The 7986-nt window shown below is 50.2% G+C and overlaps 1 long non-coding RNA gene across 3 annotated transcripts; it reads right to left on the reverse strand.

The window, feature by feature from the left end:
* Positions 1 to 837: 837 nt before the first annotated feature.
* On the reverse strand, positions 838 to 7701 carry LOC149123703 (uncharacterized). Of its 3 annotated transcripts, none has more exons than XR_016215110.1 (2): positions 6969 to 7701; positions 838 to 1136 (listed from the first exon to the last, which is right to left on the reverse strand). It is a non-coding gene; the product is annotated as an uncharacterized LOC149123703 (long non-coding RNA). The 3 variants fall into 3 exon arrangements; XR_016215109.1 differs by lacking the exon at positions 6969 to 7701 and adding an exon at positions 6500 to 6791; XR_016215108.1 differs by lacking the exon at positions 6969 to 7701 and adding an exon at positions 6034 to 6242.
* Between the last annotated feature and the right edge of the window lie 285 nt (positions 7702 to 7986).

The raw sequence follows: 7986 nt of genomic DNA on the forward strand, positions 1-7986 counted from the left end.
ATACACCAGTAGTCTCAACTTCAGAGGGAAAACCAAAGCACAGAAATTATGTTAATTCCCTTCCTCCCCCTTTCCACGCATATATTAATATGAATCATGTCACTGCTCCAGCTGTTTCATTGTGGAGAATTATCTTTGGTGATAAAACCGGTGGATAGAAATAACCAAACAATAACTCTAGTCAGCACCCCTCTACAACCACCAACACAATCTTGCTTAACTGTAGTAGATGATTAAAAACGGAAAGCCTCCCAATAATTCAGTTTCCCTAAAGTGGAGATCAACTGTGATGTTCCCAAGAAAGTATCAAAAAGCGTGGGCCACGGTAACCAGGTAGAACTGCAAGTTTTTCTGGAACAACCGAAGTCCCAAGCACAAGTTCATGTGCTCCCTGCGATCGACACACGTCACACTCTAATGAGTGTTGGCTCTTACATAATCGTCGAGCAGATGGGCTGTAGCCATGGTTTTGTGCAAATGTAAATTATCTTCTAAATGAAATGTGTTTGAGAAAGATACACCAGGTTCAGATTTCCAAACACGGAGAGGGAAAAAACAACTCAGCAAAGTCCCATTATTTATTCAGCTGGTTTTGAATGCAAGTCTCCTAGCCAATGTTTTGAGAATTCTATCCCACCGTCTGGGGAACGGAGAGGAGTCAAGGGCTCTGCGTGATCTCCCCCCTCCCGTTCCCAGCCTTCAAGGGCAAACCATCTGCAGAGAGGAAGGCATGTTGCTGCTTCTTGGGCATAATCCAGGACAGCTCACTTTATAACCTTTTTTCTTTCTTTAATATAAGTTGAGATGTAATTAATCTATATTGAAACGTGTCACCCGTTAGATGTTCAGATGGGTGAATTGTGACAATGGTATATGCATGCATACAGCCAACACCCAAAACATCTTTATCATGCCAGCAATCTCCCATCCCTGCTCCCAGGCAGGCGACCACCGTCGGTCACTGCGGAATCACTTGAGGCTGTTGCAGAATTTCGTGTAAGTAGACTCCACAGCAAGAATTCCTTCGTGTTTCAGCTTCTTGCCTTCAACATCAGGCTTCGGAGGCTCCCTCCCCAGGTTGTTGCCTGTTCTGATGGCTGGCCGAATAGGTCACACTTCGTTTAACCATTTACCTGCTGATAGACAAATGGGTTGTTTCCAGTTGTCGGCTCCAACTCAATGGGAAAAAGAAAGCACATTTAAATAATATTGCTGGAAAAACTGGATATATGTGGGGAAAGTAGTGAATATCAAGCTGTATCTCACTCTGTACAAATATTAAATCAAAATAAGCTACAGACACGAATGTTCTACCCGCAGCTACAAAGCTGTAGTCTGAAACATAATACCTTCATAACCTTGTGGGCAAAGAGTCGTTGGACAGGACACAGAAGGCACTAGCCATTTAAAATTTCAGCTCATGGAAAGATATCATCAAGAAAATGAATAGGCAAACCACATACTGAGGGAAAAAAATAGTTACAACACATCTCTCTGACAAATGACATATTCAGAATCTATTAAAAATGGCTACAAATCAATAATAAAGGACGAAACACCAATATCACATGGTCAAAGACTTGAACAAACATTTCACAAAAAAAAAAGATGCCCAAGTGGCCCAAAAATACACAAAGAAAGTGTTCAAAATATTTGCTGTTCAGTTTTTAAAAATTCTTGTGTAAAACCCAGCCTGCCAGTCATTCAAAGCTTTCCCTATCCCTGGAAGTCTTCCGGAAGGACCCAGGACAAACGCTAAATGGAAGCGGATTCTGTACGGAAGCCTTCGCCTCCAGCCCTCACAGCCCACATGCTTTCTGCTTAGTAATTACGGAACATTTTCCAGCGCTGCGAGGTGCACAGGCCTGCAGCCCCGGAACTCTGCTTCGTGTGTTTCAGTGCTACAAAAGGGAGCCGCTGAGATCACACAGCTTGGGCCACGCGTGGGAAATAAAGGGGGTGGCTCGGGGCAGCAGGCGAGGCAGGGCAGTCCAGCAGGAGAGCAAGTGGTGGCTGGTGCACAGGGGCTCACCCAGGCTGACGTGAGGTCGGCCTGTCTGCATGCAGTTTGGGTTTGGTGCAGCTATTTTTTGGGGGCCATCTTCCACTGCTTTCCCAGGTCATAACAGAGAGCTGGATTGGAAGTGGAGCAGCTGGGACTCAAACCAGCGTGCATATGAGATGTCGGCACCGTGGGCACTCTTTACCCACTACGCCACAGCACCGGCCCCAATCACTACTTCTTGAGCATTTACTATGTGTCAGGCACCGTGGCAAGCACAGTAGAGGCGTAACTGTAAAGTGCACTTCACCAGGGAGCTATTTGGAGCCTAACCAGGGTCAACCAGGCACACAAAGTGACTAAGAGGAGTTCCCATTGGTACAAGACCCAACAGTGACAAAAATGTCCCTGTCTTGTGCCTCGTGTCATTCTCTGAATGTGGGGAATTGCTAGATAAAGAACAAGCGTTTTGCGTTTTGTTTGTTTATTAATCTGTATTTATTTGAAAGGGAGACAGAGACCATCAGACAGACAGATCTTTCGTCTGCTGATTCAGTCTTCAAATGCCTGCTATAACCAGGGCTGGGCCAGGCTTCAGCCAGGAGCCTAGAACTCCATCTGGGTTTCCCATGTGGGAGACAAGGACCTGAGTATTTGAGCCATCACCTGCTGCCTTTTGGGGTACACAGTAGCAGGAAGCTAGAATCAGAAGCACAAGTGGGACTCAAACCACGGCGCTTAAATATAGGGTACAGGTGCATTGACCACTGTGCCAAACGTTGCCCCAAGAACAAGCATTGTGGGCTGGACATTTGAGTTAGCAGTTAGGATACCTCTTGGGACACGTGGATCCATACCAGAGTGCTGGGGTTGAGTCTCATCTCTGCTTCCTAGTCCAGCTTCCTGCTAATTCTCACCCAGGGAGGTAGCAGATGACGTCTCAAGTTCACGGGTTCCTGCCCCACCTGTGGGAGACCCAGAAGGAGTTTTCGGCTCCTGGTTTTGGCCTGGCCAAGCCTTTGCTGCTGTGAGCATTTGGGGCAGGCACCAGCTGATTGGAGCAAACACACCTGCTCTCTGTCTGTATCTCTCTCTGTGTGCCTTTCAAATTAAAAAGAAAGGAAAGAAAAGCATTTTATGTGAATCTCAATTGGATCAGATTGAAATCAAATCCAGGAGACAACAGTCTCCACCTTCTAACTGCACGGGGCGCCTGCTGCACCAGCAGGAAGAGGATCCAGGCTAAGGAGGAGGCTGTTGAGAACGGTGCTGAGCCCTGCAATTCAGAACAGGGGCGAGGGAACATCTAATCAAACCCCACTGTGTGAGAATTCCCACGTACAGAAATTAACAGCTGCTCACCTATTTTAAAGCCTATCTTTTTAAAAGTTTCATATTTTATTTAAGCTAATGCACTCCAGATATCATCTCAGCATGTAATATGATCAGTGTGAAATTTATGAACAAGATATTTTACATTCTTACTTTTTTTTCATCTGAAGAGTGTGAACACACTCAGCATTTTGAGCGCTCTGTTGCTCCACACAGCCCACACAGGCTACTGTCGTGAACGGCACAGACGTAGGATCTCATGGCTCATGTTTGGTCAGTCTCTGCTTCTGCCCAGGTGGGGATTTCCCTGAGATTGTGGCTCTACGGATAGGCATGGTGGCACAGCGGCTTGGGGCATTGTTTGGGACACATCCTCATCCCATATCAGAGTGCCAGGCTCGAGCCGGGCTCCCTGCTAAGGTGCCTGGGAAGCAGCAGATGATGGTCCCAGTGCTTGTGTCCCTACCATCCACATGGGACATCCAGACGGAGCTCCTGGCACCTGGCTCCAGCCTGGGTTAGCCCTAGTTTTGTTTTGTTTTGTTTTTTAATTTTTTGACAGGCAGAGTGGACAGTGAGAGAGAGATACAGAGAGAAAGGTCTTCCTTTGCCGTTGGTTCACCCTCCAATGGCCACTGCGGCTGGCACACCGCGCTGATCCGAAGGCAGGAGCCAGGTACTTCTCCTGGTCTCCCATGGGGTGCAGGGCCCAAGCACTTGGGCCATCCTCCACTGCACTCCCAGGCCACAGCAGAGAGCTGGCCTGGAAGAGGGGCAACCGGGACAGACTCCGGCGCCCCGACCGGGACTAGAACCCAGTGTGCCAGCGCCGCATAGCAGAGGATTAGCCTATTGAGCCACGGCGCCGGCAGCCCTAGTTGTTTTGGCCATTTTGGGGGTGAACTAGCAAATGGAAGATCCTCCCCGTCTCTCTGTTTCATTCTGCCTTTCAAACAAACAACCTTTAAAGAAAAATAAAGGTTTGCAGTCCGGGGGAGCAGGGCAGACATCAGTTTAACAAAGTGACATCCATAGAGCCCTGCTTTGGCCAAGTACCACTGGTTGAATAAGAACTTGTCTATCAATCGTCTGATTCAAGCTTGTGAATTTTTTCCCAGAATGTTGATACTCTTTGAACTTCATTTTGTGACTTTAAAAACACATTACCCTCTGTGTGGTTATCTTGGGGATATGGTAGTTGCTTTTTCTGCATTTTACTTATTTGCTTTAGAGGCGGCTTCTATTTTTCCTGGTAGCCAGGGATAAGCACAGCACCCATTCTACCGCCCCAGCCCCACGGGCTGCCTCCCGGGCCCAGCCCTCTCCCCCAAGGAAAGTGGCACTAATCACCAGGATTGATGCCACCTGTGTTGCCCACACCTGCCAGCTGGTTGTTAGAGACACAGATTATTAGCCAAAGCAAAAAATGTTAAATGTGTCCCATCATTTTCAGTGCAAAAGTTTCCAAGATAAAATAACACTTTGGGTGGGTCTGCACCGCATTTTGCCACTTGTATTCAATATACTCAATATATTCAAATATATTTGAACTTCACCTTCTTTGTTGCTTGAAACAACCTGATGAGGTCAGGAGAGTAAAGGTTATGGAGGGTCAGGAACCTGAGCTGGGAGGCCTGGGCTGAGCACCTGCAGCCACACAGCCAGTGCGTGGTGGAGAAGGTTTTGAACAAAGATCTGACTGCAAGTGTTTCTCACGTGTTGAAGGCCCAAAGGTTGCAGTTACAACGTGGTGTGAATAGGCAAGCTACTAGTTAAGCCTAAGTGAGCTGGCATTCCTGGAAGCCCTGAAATATGATGCCACCTCTTTACCTGCCAGTCTAAAATGCCCACCTTCCCAGGATGCCCCTGTGTCTCCTCCGGGACAAAGAAGGAGAAGGCGCCATGATGACCTCATGGGGTGTTAAATTCCACGTGGAGGCACCATGGAAATCCCAGGTGGCTGACACCTGTTAAGGCACCACCTCATGTCTCATGAAAGAGGCTGAGAATGGGGAGGGGGGAGGGCCCTCGTCTGCCGCTGACCATGGTGGGGGGAGCTATACAGTATTTTTACTCTCTCTCAGCAACCCCCCAGCCCACTCCTGCCGGCTATTTCTCCACATGGAGCAGCCCACCCACACGTGAACCTGTGTTTAATAAACCCTGCTCCTACCTGGGCCCGTTCCTACACCCCCACTTAGAGGGGCAAGGTCCTGGAGTGAAAATGAAGGCACTCCGGCCATCGGTTGGAGACTGTTTCCTCCAAATACCCAGGCTATACCGGCTCCAATCCTGCCTTGCTAATTGTCAAGAATTAGCACCCTTCCATAAGCCCTCCAGAGGGTCCTGCGAGGGCCCTGTGGTAGCTTCCCGCCAGCTCAGGAGCAAGGCGTCTCCCACCCCCATGCAAGCATCCACTCTGCCTTGTTTATGATGTGACCACTCCTCCTTTCCCTGCTAACAGCCGCTGAGTGCCCACCGCTCTGCTGTGCACCTCTGCCCTCTGCTGGTGACCCCTGAGCCTAACCATCCCGGCTCCTGGTCACTTCTCTGGGAGCCCTGCCTTTCCCAGATCTCAAAAGTGTGGCCCAGACCGTCAACGCAGCCAAAGTGCAAAAGGGAAACCACCCTGGGAGCAGTGCTGCGGCCCAGCGAGCTAAGCTGCTGCTGGAGATGTCCACATCCTGTGTTGGGGTTACCTGTTCGAGTCCCAGCTGCTCCACTTCCTATCCAGAGTCCTGCTAATGCACACCCTGGGAGAGAGCGGGGGATTGGGTCCCTGAGCCCTCAGTGGAGTTCCTGGTGCCTGACTCCAGCCTGGCCCAGCCTTGGCTATTGTAGGCATTTGGAGAGTAGAGCTGTGGATTGAAGATTTCCCCCCACCCCTTACTCTGCTTTCTGCTTTTCAAATAAGTAAAAAAAAAAAAAAAAAAAGGTTTTTTCTTTAAAGAGAAACAACCGGAAGAATGGTGGATCACTCCACATCGTGGCTGCCTTCTGAGCTCCCAGCTGGGACCCATGTCAGAGTTCCTCATTTGTGGTGGCCTTGAGCTACTCCCCAGGGTAAGTGCCAGCTCCCACACTGCTGTCTACTGCCCAGGGGCCCAGAAAAGCTGGCGTGAAGGTGCCTCCTTTGCCTGCTCCCTCCCCTAGCACAGAGCTCACCTTTCACTTCCTGTTCTGGAGGGGAGCTCCTGGACTGTCAGCGGGAATGGCCACCCTTCTCCTGCAATGTATGACAGCCTGGCCTTGCATGGGACAAACAAAGCCACCCCGGGCTGTAGCAACCCCGCAGCCCTGTGTTCCGGGGCACTGAGACATCCACTTCCTTTGTGTGGTCTTCCCGTTAGCGTGGGGCCAAGTTCAAGTCTGCAGTGCCCTCCTGTTCCCACGGAAACCCAAATCTAGATCGCCCGCTAGTTTGGAACATACCCACCCCCAGAACAGGCAATTTCTTACAGACACAGAGCAATCCGACTCCCTGCAGAGAAAAGTAAGAGCTCTTCTTAAAAAATAGCTAATCGTGGCTTATAAACACACTTTCTCGGAAGCGTAGCTGCTCGGTCTAAGCGATGTGTGTTCGGACCAACCTTGGCTAGCCCAGAAAAGTCTACGCACTACCAGCTCTACCTACCTTCTGTGGACCCCCGAGCGGGGCTTTCCCTGAAAAAGGGACAGAAAGGGCCACCCTGCCCCAGTGGGAAATTTCACGTTGGTCCCTTAGGAGGCAGCTTCTGCTGCCAATGTTAAAGTGATGCTTTTTTATCAGCTACGAAACACAGCAAGGTTTCCAAAAACAGATCCGGGTTCTAGTCGGGGCAGCCTGTTATAGCCGGTGTTATGCAAGCCTCCAGCTCTGCCCGTTCTCCTGTGGCTTCTTAAACAGCGGAGATGGAACAGAACTGCACCTCTGCGGCATGACTCAGGCAGTCCGAGCATCCATTACTGCGATGTTCTAATACAGGGACGCCCTCGGGGAAACGGCGCTGGGCGGGTCAGATTGCCCTGGTGTGCAATGGCCCCAGACAGTCTCCCCGGACTTCTGTCTCCTGCTCTGGAGCGTTGGTACTTCCTACTTGGTTTCGGGTTGCCCCATTGCTCCTTCCTTCTGCTGTCGGCATATCTGCTTCGGAGAGAGTGCCTTCTCCCCTTCCCCTCCTGGGTGTGGGCGGAGGAGAGCGATGCTCTAACCTCACCAGCCTGTTTCTGAACCAAGAGCTTGTTCGTGGTGTGTGGGGAGTGCAGGGTCCTCCATCTCAGTCAAAACCGTCATAATCGGGTTCTTTCTTCAGTTTCGTTGCTGGTATTTCCATATCCATCTATTCATTCAGCAAATGTTTTTTCAGTGCTTATTTGGTAGGCACAGGTGCAATGACTCATGACCTTGGCCACACATTGGAATCAGCCGGGAGCTCGAAAGACTCCCAGCCCCACACCCACCTCTGGGAGATTCCCCTGTGACTGGTCCTGGGTAGGACTGGGCTCTGGAAGCTTCCCAGGTGATTCTAATGTGCAGCTGGGATCCAGGCTCTGTCCTGAAAGCTGACTGATGCCTCCAGAAGTCAGTGTCTCCTGGGACCCCAGCAGCTCCCTGCCCCAGGACAGCTGACAGTACCATTTCCACCTCCAGGCACCTCCAAGGCTTTACCTCA

This window comes from Oryctolagus cuniculus, chromosome 10 (genome assembly GCF_051225735.1).
Source record: "Oryctolagus cuniculus isolate XC-2025 breed Fujian yellow rabbit chromosome 10, ASM5122573v1, whole genome shotgun sequence".
Classification (NCBI taxonomy): domain Eukaryota; kingdom Metazoa; phylum Chordata; class Mammalia; order Lagomorpha; family Leporidae; genus Oryctolagus; species Oryctolagus cuniculus.